At 44.5% G+C, this 18,408-nt stretch overlaps 1 protein-coding gene across 1 annotated transcript in view; it reads left to right on the forward strand.

Annotated features, from left to right (window-relative positions):
- The first annotated feature begins 14,875 nt into the window (after positions 1 to 14,875).
- The window catches only part of LOC126470926 (hexokinase-1-like), a 276,017-nt gene continuing 272,484 nt past the window's right edge, over positions 14,876 to 18,408 (forward strand). Inside the window, exon 1 of the mRNA XM_050098957.1 lies at positions 14,876 to 15,018. The gene's annotated coding sequence lies outside the window, so the exon portion shown is untranslated. The remainder of the gene's footprint in view (positions 15,019 to 18,408) is intronic.

Here is an 18,408-nt window from a genome sequence, read left to right on the forward strand (position 1 = left end):
TGTCAGTAGCTGAATAATCAGCAAGGCTAACTACCGTACAGAGGACCTATGTTTGACTCCCGGTATTTCCTTGGTGAGAGGACAGGACAGGACCACTCAGCCTCGTGATGCCAACTGAAGCGTTACTTGAATGAGAAATAGCTTTCCAAGGTCTACGAAGGCGACGACAGTAGAGCCCTTGCGTACCCCATCCAAATGATGCCACTGACTGAGGATTACACGGCGGTCCGTCGGTCCCGACCGACCCATCTGAGGCCATAATGGCGGAGCTTTCATTTCCCTATTCAAGCGTTTAACTTAGATCCAGTAGCGTGTGACGTCACAGGAAGTATCTGAAGGCGATCGCCAGGGCGCAAGTGATCTCTTGCCGGTCCATTGCCGGTGGCTTGGTGCGCTAGTCGCTCTTTGCTGGCGAATCTGTCGTGTGGCTTCGCTGCTGACTGAGCAGTTATGTGGGTTACAGACTGTAACTTTTCGTTGATCTTGGAATCATTTTTTGAACACTAGTTAAACACTTCAACTTTTGGCTGAACTTGGAATAGGTTTGTGGGTGCGAGTTAAATACTTTAACTATTCACCACACTTATATCATATGACTGTGTTTTCAGTGACTTATTTTGTGTGACTATGTTTTAACTTTAATTTTGTGTTTGGGATTTGGGTTCAAATGGTTCAAATGGCTCTGAGCACTATGAGACTTAACATCTGAAGTCATCAGTCCCCTAGAACTGAGAACTACTTAAACCTAACTAAGGACATCACACACATCCATGCCCGCGGTAGGATTCGAACCTGCGACCGTAGCAGTAGCGATGTTCCGGACTGAAGCGCCTAGAACCGCTCGGCCACCTCGGCCGGCTGGGATTTGGGGCAATTTTTTTATTTGATGTATGTATTCAGGATAACCAACTTAATTTTTTGCTGCACTTGATAATGGGAAACTGCACAATATTACTTTGAATGTATGTTTGATGTTGATTTTCGTGAATTAACATGCAATGAGGTGAACTTCGTTTACGCCTGCTTCTGTGTTTGATCCTCTGCTCACATTACATACATTTATTACTGTTTAATTTTTTTTCCTTTTCGTTGCTTATATTCCCATATAGGAATCGTGCTGGGTTGCATATACGATGCAGCAACGCACTTAAGAGATCGCTCCTTATATATGTGTGAACGCGATTTAATAAACATTTATTTGCTTTAAAATATAACCATAGGGTTTCACCAACATAATTAATCCCATGGTATTTATCCAATCATTTTACATATTTATTTATCATTTGCTAGCTTGCCTACTCGCAAAAAATAGTTTGAGGATAATTTCTGCATTAACTGTATGGACTTTAAAGCGGCGGTGCACAATTGACCTCTCTGATAGTAACAAGCCAGGCTAATAAATTAGCTCGTGCACTGCCCACTCCGATAGAGGCCTGTTAAAACCACTTGAACGGTCGTAGAGTTTCGTGGCAACAGCTCGCCCTTCTTCAGATATTCCTGTTGAAGTTCCCCGAGCATTATGTTACAATTTCGTATAGGCTATGCTAATCTGTTACGATCCCAGCAGCACATCTCTGAATTCATTCCGTATCTGCTGTCGTAGCTATTTGATAAGCACTCCAAACTCTGGAGCAGTACATCTACATCAGCACTCCGCAAGCCACCTTAAGGTGTGTGGCGGATTTTAGTTTGTGTACCACTCTCACGTCCCTTTTTTTTTCCTGACTCAGTCGCACATGGTCCGCGGGAATTACAATTACGGGTAAGCCTCCTTGCGGGTGCGAATCTCTGTAATTCTGTAATTTTATCGTCATGGTCTTTTCGCGAGGTACACATAGGAGGAAGCTACGTATTGGTTGACTCATCTAGGAGAGTAGGCTCGCGGAATTTTAACAGTACACCACACTATCACGCAGAATGCCTGTCTGGCAGCGTTTTGTCATTGGAGTTGGCTGAGAAATTCCGTGACACTTTCGGGTTTGCTAAATAAACATGTACCGCACCCCCTGCTCTTCTTGTGACGTTCTCTATATCCTCGACCGATCCTGTCTCAAACTGATCGCTGACAGACGAGCAATGTCGAGGTGTGTGTCGAACGAGAACTAGGTAAGCTATTTCCTTTGTGGGTGGCCTACACTTCCTAAAGATTCTTTCGGCTGCCCTGATACCCAGTGTGCTCGTGTGTCATTCATTAGGTGTCACTGTGGAACTGTACCGAAGGCCTTCTCGAAGTTAAGGAGTACGGCATCTACCTGGGCGCCAGTCTCACGGATAAATAGACCGAGCCTGCTTTCACCCGATCGTTATTTTCGGAATACGTCTTGATTCTTTCAGAGATGTAAGGATAAGCCACTTCAAAAAGGTAAAACTGACCACAATCTAGAACTATTCAACCCGCCCCGGTACAAATTTCGGTCTCCCATTCCCCTCCGCTGCTATTGTCTTTCGATCTTCGTTTGTAAGCTAGTACGCGTAGAGTGAAACCACGCTTCTGTACTTTTGATGGAGGCGAGATAGTGTGGAATAATCAGCTCTGTTCGTACTGCATAGCTTCCTGCTGCACGACACTCTCTTTCCATCACCCAATCAATCAAGGAGCTCGAGTGCCTTAATTGAAAAAGAATTTGGTGCGGCCTGTAAATAACAGCCAAACTACCGTTTAAAATTAACCTCACTTTAATGGGAAGCCTGACAAGTTCATAAAGCAATATATCACAAAAAATTAAACCATCCAAATACACTTCTATCTGGCGCCAAATCGGAGAGAGGAACAGAAGTGGCATGCAATTACGTCCCTTGCGAGAAGAACTGACCGACCAAAGGTACTTTTCAGAATAAAATGTATATCTGGCAGGCTAGAATTACACTTTATGTGCGCAAAACAGCTTCCCAGCCCAGACTAAAAGCCACCGAAAATCACGACTAACAAAACAAACGAGGAATTCGGGCTCTTATTTTCTGGCGATATTAATCGCGATCATTTGATCATCAGCGATCGAAACACTAAGTCAAGACGGTAATACTCGAAGATTAGTGTACTGGAAACCTACTTGATAGGTGTCGCTTTGTGCTGCCTTGCGCTGCCATCTTTCAACACACACTATAAGCGGCTGGCTTGTCTTGAAGTCGCCGACGGCGCTTAAGCTTCCTTCGTCGTAAAACATATCAAACGACCACGAAATACGGTTCTCGCCTCAAGATAACGTCTCACACTTCCAGGCTGTGTTTTCGAAATAATAGTGTTGCAATACTTTCAGCACTTCCGGCCACATTCAAATTTTCATTGTCAGTAATACGTCCTCTTATCAGTTCCGGGCAGCACACCTAGATCTTGTCCCATGGAGCATGTGGGGATTTTACTTTTGGAGGAATGAGTCTGAGCTAGGATCGTAACTTATCCTATTTTAGGATGTATATCAGATATTTAAATTCACTGAAATGAAATGAATGATGATACCGAAGATGAAATCAATGAGGTCATCAAAATTATACCAGAGAAAACCGTTCAGAAACGCGAAAAATGAAATGTAATGAATATGTTGTGACGAACTAAAAATCACATGAGACTGTGTTTCGCAAACGAACCTGGTGCTCATTGAGAGTGAATACCTTAATCACTGAGGACAGCCGTGCTCGCATCCAGGAAAGAGATATTTTCAATAGCACTGACATTTCTCTTCTGTTACTTACGACCACATGCTCCTTCGCGTTGAATGTGGGATTAGAAACACGGAAGAACAAATTTGGCTGAGACACTGTGCTTTATCAAATTTTTGGGGATGTAAATAACGATGAAAACTTTAAAATCCAAGAAGTGAAACAAGCCTACGGAACTGTTCAGTCACTACACCAAACATATTTCACCAGTAGTGATTAAAGTGCTCGCTGAGAGACCACAATTAATGTACCCTCTTCAGCAAGGGTACATCATCAGCCATTAGTTCTCTCATTTCTGTGCATAAGAAATCATTTACCACACTTTTTATCTGCAACTAAGCATTGTCTCAGGACATCAAAACTCCGTATGAGCGGACGCACTGAAGTAACTGAACCGCAGAATACAATCGCACAAGGGACTGGTTTGTTTGCATCGGGCTGACACATATTAGCTTTCATGCCTCACCTTAAGCATTGATATCCATCATTACACAGGCATTCAGCAGGTAAACCTTTCCTCCAAGTAGTTTTCAGTACTGTTGCTGCTGGTGTCCACTGTCCGAAACGTATGGACAGTTAACGGATTTAACGTTCTTCTGCCCAGAAAGTAGAGAAAGTATATTCCTGTCAGCCTGTGTCAAGCAACAGACAATGCCCCTTGACACAGCCCGACAGGAACGTACACACATAAAAAAAAAAAGTTTTGCATCACCTCGAATCCGAGAGTTCCGGAATCTGAACAGAAAATTGGAATAGAGATCAACATAAATATCATTTCCGCCCTTTTTATTGCTCATGAAAACCACATATTGCATGTTGTACCACCGTACAACGATACCTTCAGAGGTGCTGTACACACCGGTACCTCTAATACCCAGTAGCACGTCCTCTTGCATAGATGCATGCCTGTATTCGTCGTGACATTGTATCCACAGGTTCATCAAGGCACTGTTGGTCCAGATTGTCCCACTCCCCAACGGCGATTCGGCGTAGATCCCTCAGAGTAGTTGGTGGGTCACGTCGTCCATAAACAGCTCTTTTCAATCCATCCCAGGCATGATCAATAGGTTTCATGTCCGGAGAACATGCTGGCCACTCTAGTCGAGTGATGTCGTTATCCTGAAGGACGCCATTCACAAGATGTGCACGACGGGGGCACGAATTATTGTCCATGAAGACGAATGGCTCGCCAACAAGCTGCCGATATGGTTGCACTATCGGTCGGAGGATCACATTCACGTATCGTACAGCCACTACGGCGCCTTCCATGACCACCACCGACGTACGTCGGCCCCACGCAATATCACCCCAAAACAGCAGGGAACCTCCACCGTGCTGCACTCGCTGGATAGTGTCTCTAAGGGATTCAGCCTGGCCAGGTTACCTCCAAACACGTCTGCGACGATTGTCTGGATGACTGCATATGCGACACTCATCGATGAAGAGAAAGTGATGCCAACCCTGAGCTGTCAATTTGGCATGTTGTTGGGCCCATGTGCACCGCGCTGCATAGTGGTTGCAAAGATGGACCTCGCCATGGACTTTGGGAGTGAAGTTTGGCATCATGCAGCTTATTGCCCCCAGTTTGAGTCGTAACACGACGTATTTGGCTGCACGAAAAGCATTATTCAACATGGTGGCGTTGGTATCAGGGTTCCGCCGAGCTATAATCCGTAGGTAGTGCTCATCCTCTGCAGTACTAGTCCTTGGGCGGCCTGAACGAGGCATGTCATCGACAGTTCCTGCCTCTCTGTGTCCGAATAACATCGCTTTCGTTCACTCCTAGACGCCTGGACACTTCCCTTGTTGAGAGCCCTTCCTGTCGCTAAGTAACAATGAGGACGCGACCGAACCGCGGTACTGAAGTACAAACAACACGAGCCGTGTACCTCCTGCCTAGTGGAATGACTGCAACTGATCGGCTGTCGGACTCCCTCCATCTAATAGGCGCTGCCCATGCATGGTTGTTTACATCTTTGGTCGGGTTGAGTAACATCTCTGTACAGTCAAAGGGACTGCGTCTGTTGTACAATACCCACAGTCAACGCGTAATACGTAGAAAATTGTCCACGCTACCTCTAAGTACAATTCAAAATATTACTTCATAATAGCAAAAACCAACCACCAGAACTGCTTTTAACCTATAGGTACAGTGACCAAAATGTAAACTAAATAGCAAATATATGTACATATTCCAGGCTACTGAAGATGCCTTCAGAAAATATAGGCGAAACGCGTATGGTACGAAAATTGTGTTTCATTCATTTGCTGTCAGACGTTCCTAAAATAAAAATTATCAATGTACCGTAATATGTGGGTACTGTCTGCGAAATTAATAGCGAACAGAAATAGTAGCATAGAAGTAATAAATTTAAACGTCATCCATGATGCGGCAGTATTTCACGCATCTCATTGCTTACGATGTCGTAGCTCCTGCAATGTGATAGGTATGTTGTTCTTAACCACACAGAGAGTTTCCTGACTGTAAGGGGTATATGTGCTAAGTCTGATTGAAATCATTCCAGTGGTTTAGGAGGAGATGTAGAGAGCACACACCCACACACATTCCTACCTACATAAATTTTATAATATGTATGGATACTGTGAACACCTTGATACAAATACGATTTGACGCACACAACGAAATCACTATAAAAATAGTTTGAACAATTATTTAAAATTATTTAACAATGCACACACAGGTACAAACTTATTTCTTAGGAATCCAGACAAATCAGTTAAATGTAAAAATTAAATCAGTGTTAAAGAGAACTCACCAGAGATTGGGAGACGTTCAGTTGGATATTGCACTGTTTCTGCGACAATAGATAGTACACAAAATGAAATGTACACGTTACTACCTCGTATGAAATAAAATAGAGTTTTGTTTTATTTCGGGATGTTTATGACTCAATAAGGCAGGAGCACTTGATGGAAGGGGTGCCTTCAGTTTCGCAAGGTTTCCTGGGAAACGGTTTTGCTGTTCTTCGAAAGAGCTGCAGCATAACAAGTGGATCACATATCCTTCTTTCCTCTGATAGTGATGGAAATAATAATCCTGGAAGCCTGTCCGATGTAAGTGGGAAGGAGTTGAAACATGAGTGGTACACATTCGTCCCGAGACAGCTATCATCTTCCTGCTCGGTGAAATTTTCGAAACAAGAGTGAGGTTCTAATTACTGGTTTGATCGGCCATCAGTGTATGTGCAAAGAATAGCAGTCTCTTCTTTCTCATTGATTGCGATACGTTTTCTATGTTGTAATAAGTTTCACTGTTACTTTTTAATTTTTAAAATTCTCTAATTTTTAGAGGAGCTAATCAGTATCTGACCAAAAGTACCCACACAGCTATTAGTGGACATTAATATGGGGTGTGTCTACCCTCCACCTTAACGGCTTGATATCTGCTGGGCACACTTTCAGTAAGGTGTCTGAATGTTTATGGAGGAGTTAAAGGCCATTCTGCCTCAAGAAGCGAAACCTGAGAAGATGGTGATGCCGAACGCTGCAGTCTGAAGCGAATTCGACGTTCCAACTCATCCCAGAGGTGTTCCATAGCGTTCCGATTCAGACTCAGTGTAGGGCAGTTCATTTCAGGAACCTTATTGTCCAAAAACCAATGCCCCACAGATCCTGCTTTATGTCGAAGTGCCCTGTCCTACGGATACAAACTAACATCGTTTCCTAATTGTTCCTCCACTGTCCTCAGTAACCGGTGCTTCAAAATGCGTTCATATCCTTCCGCATTTGCTTGATATAAGGAGATCACACCCTAACAACGAGAAACAGCCCCCTACCATAACATGGCATTACACATGATGGGAAGTAACGTTCTCCAGGCATTCGCCAAACACAAACGCAGCCATGTGATGTTTTGTGGCGGTGTTCGTAGCGACAAACAATTCGCTGTAGAAACGGCTTACGAAGTCACCGCCACACTTTTAATAGCGGGCCGACCGGTCCGCTGGAACAGTGAACAGAAAGATGAAAACCCAAACACTCTGATTAAATAAAAGTCGGTACTTATATTTATTACGAAGATACAGCAACACAACAGTGAACTCCGTGTCTACAGAAATCTGTCTAATTCGAGTCGAAGCGGCTAGGTCAGCGTCGGCTGACGACAAACAACAACTCTGCTGCGATGAACACACAACTGACTAGCAAGTACACAATTCGGTGGCGAGTATACAACTGAGCGGCGAATACAGAACTGTCCTAGCGCTCGCGACTCCAGCGCTTAAGAAGCCAGAAGCCAGCGGTGGCGCGCGCAGACTTGCGGCGATTTCCTGTATCGCTGGCGCTGCTTATGCGGACGGCGTCCGGACTTTGATGCTGCCAACCTTTTGGCAGCGGGCTCGGGTAGCATTACTGGCTAGGATATAACATGATGATCACTGGCTGTAGCGTGCTTCATAGGTCCAAATCACACTTTCCCAGTCACCGACTGTCCAGTGACCTCACTCTTTGTAGCACTTCAAGCATCGTTTAGCATTGACTACAGATATATATGGCTTATGAGGAGCTGTTCGACCATTTTACCCTATTCTTCTTGACTCCCTGCGCACAGTCACTGTGCTACCCAGACTAATGGTAGTACTTGGCAATTCACGAGCCTTACCTTCCGCAATTTCACTCGATTTTTTACAACCACCGTCTGCAATGCTCTACGGTCCCTCTCCATCAGTACATGAGGTTTGACTGGTTTTACGAGGGTGAGTCAAATGAAAATCTTAAATGTGCAATAACAAATCGAAATTTCGCGCCGTTATCCTTCAAGTTGGTGAGCGTGCTACAAACAGCGTGCAGAATTGCCTTTAGGTGGCAGCATAGTGCAGATGCACATATACTGTCGCAGTATCAGTATAAAGATGGCCGCCCCACTTGTGACTTGCACCAGAGATGAACAGCGTTCTGTTATTCGGTTTTTGTGTAATGAAGGTGTGAAACCTATTGAAGTACATCGACGAATGAAGGCTCAGTGCGGTGATGCATGTCTGACACAGCAGCAAGTCTACGAATGGCGTAGGAAGTTCTCAAATGGTGTGACTTCAGTGGAAGATGCTCCTCGTCCAGGTCAGGCACAAGGAGTTGTGACTCCACAGAACATTGCAGCAGTTGAAGCCATAGTGAAGGAAAACCGCCGAGTGACACTGAATGACATTGCAGCATGTTTACAGACTAGTCATGGGTCAGCACACCACATTGTGCATGATGTTCTCCAGTTTCACAAAGTGGCTGCAGATTGGGTGCCACGGCTGCTGACTCCTGAAATGAGAGAACGGCGTGTTGATGCTTGTAGAACTTCTACGGCGCTTTGAAAGAGAAGGTGATGGCTTCCTTGTAAGAATCGTTACTGGGGACGAAATCTGGGTTCACTTCCACTAACCGGAAATGAAGAGAGCGAGCAAGGAATGGCGCCATTCCTTATCATCAAAACCAAAGAAGTTTCGAACATAACCACCAGCAGGGAAGGTTATGCTGACTCTCTTTTGGGACGAAAAACGTGTCATTCTGGATCATTACACTCCTAGAGGGACCACTGTCACCAGTGCATCACACACAGATCTCCTAAAAAATCATCTGCGGCCTGCAATCAAATCTCACCAGACCTTGCGCCAAGTGATTTCCATATGTTTGGACCACTCAAAGACGCAATGGGAGGAAAGAAGTTCCGTTCTGATGAAGAGGTACGCCACTTGGTGCATGAGTGGTTGCGCAGCCTACCAAACGAATTTTTTTCTAATGGAATTTATGCACTTTGTAAGCGCTGGAGGACTTGCATTGAGCGTGGGGGAGATTATATTGAAAAGTGATACAGCTTTGTACCACTTCTGCACAATAAGTAATATTCAAAAAATATTTAAGGTTTTTATTTGACTCACCCTTGTAGTTTAGCTGTGGTTCTTCCTTCGCGTTACGACTTGACAGTCACATCACCAACAGCTGACTCCGGCAGCTGACAAAAGGGTTGAAATGTCCCTGCTGGATTTCTTACTCAAGTGACATCCACCGACTAGTCCACGTTTGAAGTCTCTTGCTCTCTTGACCCGATCCACGCTGCTGTTACCGCTTCTCTACTACAACACAGTAGTCCCCGGCTCCTTTTATACTCTCGTTTCATCTAGTGATCAGCCGGCCGCGGTGGTCTCGCGGTTCTAGGCGCGCAGTCCGGAACCGTGCGACTGCTACGGTCGCAGGTTCGAATCCTGAATCGGGCATGGATGTGTGTGATGTCCTTAGGTTAGTTAGGTTTAAGTAGTTCTAAGTTCTAGGGGACTGATAACCACAGCAGTTGAGTCCCATAGTGCTCAGAGCCATCATCTAGTGATCAACTCTGTATTTCATAGGATCGACCGGGTACTTTTGATCAGATAATGTATTTTCCTTACAATTCCTCTTATCACTGATTTTTTTTTATCTTCGTATTGACCAGCTAGGGTCACGTAACTACGTAAGCTCCTCTTCTTTCCTTGTTATCGTCTCCTATTTTCCAGTACGCCTTCATCGTCTCCCCTTGCTGTCTTTTCCTATCTTTTGTTTATGTTGTTCTCCGTTTCTTATTTCTTCTGCATTGAAAGCCTTCTAAATTCGGCATTTTATACCGTTCATGATTTTGTTTTTTTTCTAGTTCTTTCCTTATTTGTGTAATCCATGCTCATGTTGATTTATTACAGAAATACAGGACTACTTGTTTCGTTAGCTTGTTCTCATTCATTTAGCCTCTTCTTTTAGCCTTTTTTTCGTTTTATTGAGTTTAGATTCCCCCCGAAGGGGGGCGGGCTGGCAGCAGCTTAGTACGCCGCTCTTCAGCCTACAGAATTTGTTTTAAAAAATGAAGGTAATAAATAATAAAAGCAGCCGATAAAATCGGTGACTTAAATGGTAAAATGGCGGAAAATTGTGGAACTTAAAACATAAAATAAAGGGAAGGTGATGCTAATAAAATACACAGGAAGCAGACAAGTAAAATAATAGACAGACAATTAATGAACACGGCGACAGTCTGGTTTCTGTCCGCAAGAGATATAAAAATCACACCCAGCGACAGCATGATTTCTGTTCGCAACACTTTGGATAGACACTCAACACTGAACACTCGCTTGAACACTGCACTAAAAAGTTGGCACAAATACGAAACACCACAGCCGCGGGCGGACGGGGGGAACCTGGACAGATGATGGGAAAGAAAAGGGGGGCAGGAGAGGAAAAACGAAGTGGGAGGGAGGGGGGGGGGGGAAGGAGCCGACAGAGGACGATCTTCTCATTACTTCTCTTTTTCCATGCATTTGTAGTTGGTATTGCACCATTATTTTTGTAGCAACGCGTCCTTCAAGTACCTCGATTCTGTTGCTGATTTTATTGCTTTTATATATATGAGAGAGGTTTCTACGGCTGCCGCCGCCTCTCGCATCCCAATCTCCGTCGTTCACGGTCGTTCCAGTCTCCTTCATTAAGACCTCTCGCCACAACTGCTTCGTTGTCGTCGTCTTTCCAGCGTCTTGCAGGTCTACCGCGCTTTCTTCTTTGATGTGGAGTCCATTGCCATACCCGTTTTGGCCATCTTGTGTCTGGCATACGCTTTAAGTGGCCATACCAGAGTAGGTGCTTCCTTTCTATGTAGTCAAGGATTGTGCTTTTGACATTCATAACCTCTCTGATCCTATCATTTCTAATATGGTCAAGTCTGGAGTATCCACAACTCCCTCTCCAGAAATTCATCACGACAGCTAGCAGGCGATCTTTCTGCCTCTGAGTTAGTTTCCACAACTCTGCACCATCTCTTGTGATACTTTCAATAATTGTGTGGTAGATGGTATGTTTTGTTCTGCGTGTTATGTTTTTGTTCCAGAGAATACCATTTAGTTGTTTTATGGCTCGCTTGCACTGGCCTATTTTATTGTTTACATCATTCATAATTCTACCATTGGACGACAGTGTCACTCCCAAGTACTTAAAATTTTGACACCCTTTAACAAATGGCTCTCAGCACTATGGAACTTAACTCCTGAGGACATCAGTCCCCTAGAACTGAGAACTACTTAAACCTAACTAACCTAAGAACAGCACACATATCCATGCCCGAGACAGGGTTCGAACCTGCGACCGTAGCGGTCGCGCGGTTCCAGACTGAAGCACCTAGAACCTGTTTGGCCACATCGGCCGGCACACCCTTTAACAGTATTAGAACCGAGCTTTCAGATATTCAATTTAGATACGTTTATGACAAGACCCCATTTTTCATATTCTTCTTTTAATTTGCGGAGCATGTAATTTGCATCTTCCTCATCTCCAGCTACTAACACTTGGACGTCAGCAAAAAATAGAGTGAACAAGATCTCGTCTACATCTACATCTACATACATACTCCGCAATCCACCATACGGTGCGTGGCGGAGGGTACCTCGTACCACAACTAGCATCTTCTGTCCCTGTTCCACTCCCAAACAGAACGAGGGAAAAATGACTGCCCATATGCCTCTGTACGAGCCCTAATCACTCTTATCTTATCTTTGTGGTCTTTCCGCGAAATGTAAGTTGGCGGCAGTAAAATCGTACTGCAGTCAGCCTCAAATGCTGGTTCTCTAAATTTCCTCAGTAGCGATTCACGAAAAGAACGCCTCCTTTCCCACCCGAGTTCCTGAAGCATTTCCGTAACACTCGCGTGATGATCAAACCTACCGGGAACAAATCTAGCAACCCGCCTCAGAATTGCTTCTATGTCCTCCCTCAATCCGACCTGATACGGATCCCAAACGCTCGAGCAGTACTCAAGAATAGGTCGTATTAGTGTTTTATAAGCGGTCTCATTTACAGCTGAACCACATCTTCCCAAAATTCTACCAATGAACCGAAGACGACTATCCGCCTTCCCCACAACTGCCATTACATGCTTGTCCCACTTCATATCGCTCTGCAATGTTACGCCCAAATATTTAATCGACGTGACTGTGTCAAGCGCTACATTACTAATGGAGTATTCAAACATTACAGGATTCTTTTTCCTGTTCATCTGCATAAATTTACATTTATCTACATTTAGAGTTAGCTGCCATTCTTTACACCAATCACAAATCCTGCCCAAGTCATCTTGTATCCTCCTACAGTCGATCAACGACGACACCTTCACGTACACCACAGCTCTAACATTCTGCGTGGTGTCTGTCTGTTCTAAGTCGTGTCTTCCTACCACTTTCGCGCAACGACGCTCTGAGCGTGTTTTTTAGGGAATTGACTACCTGGGATCTGGCGCTGGTAAGGAGACGCCAGACCACACATGACATGTAGAGTTCAGAAGAGTTCAGTGAGACTAGCGATGATATAATCAAATACTTAATGATTTCAGCGTCACCTCCACTGCACTCCCTGTAATACTAACTAAATTTAGTGGAAGGGGTTGAAGGCTTTCCTTTTTTTAGTTAGCTGGTAAAATAACGTCGAAAAAGCAGTTAAGTTTACCATTGGAAATTTTATTCTACTCACAAAACATTGTTTATAAATCGCACTATTGATAAAACGAAATATTTTAATACAGGATGATAAAAACCAACTGCGTTCAAGAAAAATGTGAACGAATATTCCCTGAATGGGTTTCCAAGTTCTACAATGGATCGAAGGATGACCTATGCCATATTACATCTATAATCTAGATTTAAGTTAAGTTTCATAAAAGAGAAAACTATCAAAATGGTCTACAGTGACCCTCAATTATCTCTAATTACTTATCTATCTTGTCGTAAATTACAGTGGCTGATGTGGCTTCTCAATAACTATATAACAGAAAAATCACCGCGTTTCAGATTTTTACTTCAAGTAGCAAATGTGAACACCATGAGCTTTAATTGACGATCGACACTAGTACTACGTAAAAAGGGGATGTAACAGATGAGACTTCTGCAGTTCTGAGTGAAGCCTCATGCGCTCAAAAATGCGGCATCGCGTTCGTTCATTACCTTGTCGTTGTTTAGGCAGTGTCAGGGGGCGGCGGGCGGCACAGCTCCACACCTTGCCGTCTCGGAAGCAACTCTCTCCTACCTTCTCCTTACTACAATTTACCGAAGTTGGTTTAAAAAAAGCTATCTGTCTGTGTTTTCAACTGACCAATCAGGGTCTCAATGTTAACCTTAAGCTCCACCTACAAAAATTCTGTCTATCCATTGAGAAACGTTATACTTTTCGTGGTGGGGCAATGTTTTTAAAGTTTGCAACGTAACAGAGACGCGAAGAAGTCTCACGCTAAAACTTGCAGCTGGTGTGGCCCTTTTAGTGTTATCGTAAGATCTATACTGTTCTTCTGGAGGCCTCTATCTTTTAACGTGGGCCTAGGGGTGGTTTTGGCGGTCGGCTGACGACGTGGGTGTCCGTCCCTCATCGTAGGGCCTCCTAGCCTACACGATTCTGCTCTCGGCTTCTGTTCTCGTTTCTCCCCTCGGAACTGCGTCTGTTTCACGGTGGGAAGGTAGGACATGCATTTAGGCGTTCTTGTGTTAGTTTGTGGTATTCCATTTGCTCACTCGTTGATTGTATTACTTTGGTTAATTTAATGTCAGGATTTATTTGGAGCTATGTAACATACTGCCGGATTTGCTATCATGTTAGGGTTTTCATGGAAGGTTTTGGATTTGCCTGACGCTTTACACAGCATCATCAGCAAACAGCCGCACGTTGCTATCCACCCTATCCAAAAGGTCATTTATGTAGACAGAAAACAACAGCGGACCTACCACACTTCTCTGGGGCATTCCAGATGATACCCTCACCTCCGATGAACACTCACCATCGAGTCTATAGGGACACCCATTCCTCCGCATTTTCCTTTTCCATGATTTTAATGCGTCCTCTAGGTAGATCTCAAAGAGTGTAGGGGCAAGTGTGCATCCCTGGCGTAGTCCCTTTGTCAAATCAAACTCTTGAGATAGTTGATTTATCACTTTAACCATTCCCGTACAACCTTGGTAGAGGAGTCTGACAGCTTTCCACATAGCTCAGTGACACACCATTGCTTTTAATTTTGTAATTTTTATACTGGTGTCGTTCGTGCACTGCTGACGTCTATGACTCTGTGTTGCGCCCTGACGTAGCAGCAACAACAACGACGTTATGTACAGTTGCACTGTTCGCAGAGTGGTCTGCTGCGGCCGCGGCGGTCTTCTTGCGGCGAGAGGAGCGCGCGGCGTGTGTGGCGGCAGAGCGGCGAGGTCGCGGCGAGGCGTGCGCAGTAAAACCGCCGGCGTGCGCGGCCAGGCCGCAGTCCTGCGCCAACCCGCGCCGCGAACACTGCCGCAGGCCCGCGACACGACATCACACGACACACCGCGCCACGTCACGCCGCATCGCGACGCAGCAGGACCACCGCAACAGGTACTCGCTTGCCGCCGGCGCCGCTCCGTCTCAAGTGAGGCGGCTCGGCCACGCACTCGCATCCTCTCCTCCTTCCGTAACTGCCCGTCGAGAACTGCCTACAATTTCGGAAACGTTTGTCGCCACCTGCTCAACTCGTTCCAAGCGGGCATTTGTTGACTCCCGATATCATTGCTGCCTCAAATAGCGTAGCTTGTGGGCCCGACTCCTGCTTCAGGCAAAGATGTTGTTGTTGTTGTGGTCTTCAGTCCTGAGACTGGTTTGATGCAGCCCTCCATGCTACTCTATCCTGTGCAAGCTTCTTTATCTCCCAGTACTTACTGCAACCTACATCCTTCTGAATCTGCTTAGTGTATTCATCTCTTGGTCTCTCTCTACGATTTTTACCCTCCACACTGCCCTCCAATGCTAAATTTGTGATCCCCTGATGCCTCAGAACATGTCCTAGCAAACGGTCCCGTCTTCTTGTCAAGTTGTGCCACAAACTCTTCTTCTCCCCAATTCTATTCAATACCTCCTCATTAGTTATGTGATCTACCCATCTAATCTTCAGCATTCTTCTGTAGCACCACATTTCGAAAGCTTCTATTCTCTTCTTGTGTAAACTATTTATCGTCCACGTTCCACTTCCATGCATGTCTACACTCCATACAAATACTTTCAGAAAAGACTTCCTGACACTTAAATCTATACTCGATGTTAACAAACTTCTCTTCCTCAGAAATGCTTTCCTTGCCATTGCCAGTCTACATTTTATATCCTCTCTACTTCGACCGTCATCAGTTATTTTGCTCCCCAAATAGCAAAACTACTTTACTACTTTAAGTGTCTCATTTCCTAATCTAATTCCCTCAGCATCACCCGACTTAATTCGACTACATTCCATTATCCTCGTTTTGCTTGTTTTGAAATGTGCTGTTCTCTTCTGTGACAAAATGCAATATTAAATTTAGCCATTCTGATTATGCCTGTTAAAAATGTTTACTGCGAATGCAGTTTTGACATTTTTGTCATTTTCAAGCATACTGAACCCCAACATTGCCGCCAAATAAAATTCGCTGGCATTAAAAGTAAAGTAACGGAAAGTTAAAACTGAGAACCTAACTAGTATTTACGTACGATGTTCAACCTCATTCTATGACGTAAAGAAGTGATATGTTGTAGTTTCCAGCAGTGTGTATGTATTTTGTTTTTCTGTATTGTATTTCATTCCTTTTTCCCGTACGGGCGAGGGTGGGCTTGTAGGGGAACAATACTCCACTCTTCAGACAAAATGTAACAAAACAGAATAAAGAACATAAAAAGATGAACTGTATACATAGGTTTTTAACATATATAGGGTGTCCCAGGAGGACGATCAATATTCGGGGATATGACAGGAACGAACATTCGAAGCAAAAATATCTGGCAAACAACGGATCTAAATCGCATAACTTAAGAGCTATGAGCACTTCTTCAGCATCGATGTTGTGTAACGAATCTTTTCTAGTGAACAACTGATCTTAGCTCTTAAGGCATGCCTTAGGAACCCGTGTTTACTGAACTTATTTTTCTTCTTTTGGTCCATACTGCAACCTCTCACAATGTTTTCAATACAGTAGATTTGCTTCACAATAGCGAAGATGAAGTAGTGCTTACAGTTCTTCAGGTATGCACTTTGGATCCCATATTTACTAGAATATTACTGGATATTAACCATTCCTTTCGGGACGCACTGTACTTGGTGTTCCTTGGTAAATCTACTTTTCAAAGTCCTCGATCTTCCTATTCTTCCCAGTACTTCGGTGTTTGTTATTCTTGGCGTTTCCAAACAGTATGTGAACACGAGCCATGTGGCAAGCACAGAAAGGCATTCCACTTACAGAATGGCGCACCCACAGACTGCGTTCATCCACAATATATATAAAACTAATTACTCGTGTAGCCAAAACGAATTTCTCGTGTAGCCAACATACAGTGTGTTTCAAAAATGACCTGTATATTTGAAACGGCAATAAAAACTAAACGAGCAGCGATAGAAATACACCGTTTGTTGCAATATGCTTGGGACAACAGTACATTTTCAGGCGGACAAACTTTCGAAATTACAGTAGTTACAATTTTCAACAACAGATGGCGCTGCATGTGATGTGAAAGATATAGAAGACAACGCAGTCTGTGGGTGCGCCATTCTGTACATCGTCTTTCTGCTGTAAGCGTGTGCTGTTCACAACGTGCAAGTGTGCTGTAGACAACATGGTTTATTCCTTAGAACAGAGGATTTTTCTGTTGTTGGAATTCCACCGCCTAGAACACAGTGTTGTTGCAACAAGACGAAGTTTTCAACGGAGGTTTAATGTAACCAAAGGACCGAAAAGCGATACAATAAAGGATCTGTTTGAAAAATTTCAACGGACTGGGAACGTGACGGATGAACGTGCTGGAAAGGCAGGGCGACCGCGTACGGCAACCACAGAGGGCAACGCGCAGCTAGTGCAGCAGGTGATCCAACAGCGGCCTCGGGTTTCCGTTCGCCGTGTTGCAGCTGCAGTCCAAATGACGTCAACGTCCACCTATCGTCTCATGCACCAGAGTTTACACCTCTATCCATACAAAATTCAAACGCGGCAACCCCTCAGCGCCGCTACCATTGCTGCACGAGAGACATTCGCTAACGATATAGTGCACAGGATTGATGACGGCGATATGCATGTGGGCAGCATTTGGTTTACTGACGAAGCTTATTTTTACCTGGACGGCTTCGTCAATAAACAGAACTGGCGCATATGGGGAACCGAAAAGCCCCATGTTGCACTCCCATCGTCCCTGTATCCTCAAAAAGTACTAGTCTGGGCCGCCATTTCTTCCAAAGGAATCATTGGCCCATTTTTCAGATCCGAAACGATTACTGCATCACGCTATCTGGACATTCTTCGTGAATTTGTGGCGGTACAAACTGCCTTAGACGACACTGCGAACACCTCGTGGTTTATGCAAGATGGTGCCCGGCCACATCGCACGGCCGACGTCTTTAATTTCCTGAATGAATATTTCGATGATCGTGTGATTGCTTTGGGCTATCCGAAACATACAGAAGGCGGCGTGGATTGGCCTCCCTATTCGCCAGACATGAACCCCTGTGACTTCTTTCTGTGGGGACACTTGAAAGACCAGGTGTACCGTCAGAATCCAGAAACAATTGAACAGCTGAAGCAGTACATCTCATCTGCATGTGAAGCCATTCCGCCAGACACGTTGTCAAAGGTTTCGGGTAATTTCATTCAGAGACTACGCCATATTATTGCTACGCATGGTGGATATGTGGAAAATATCGTACTATAGAGTTTCCCAGACCGCAGCGCCATCTGTTGTTGAAAATTGTAACTACTGTAATTTCGAAAGTTTGTCTGC

Source organism: Schistocerca serialis, chromosome 1 (genome assembly GCF_023864345.2).
Source record: "Schistocerca serialis cubense isolate TAMUIC-IGC-003099 chromosome 1, iqSchSeri2.2, whole genome shotgun sequence".
Classification (NCBI taxonomy): domain Eukaryota; kingdom Metazoa; phylum Arthropoda; class Insecta; order Orthoptera; family Acrididae; genus Schistocerca; species Schistocerca serialis.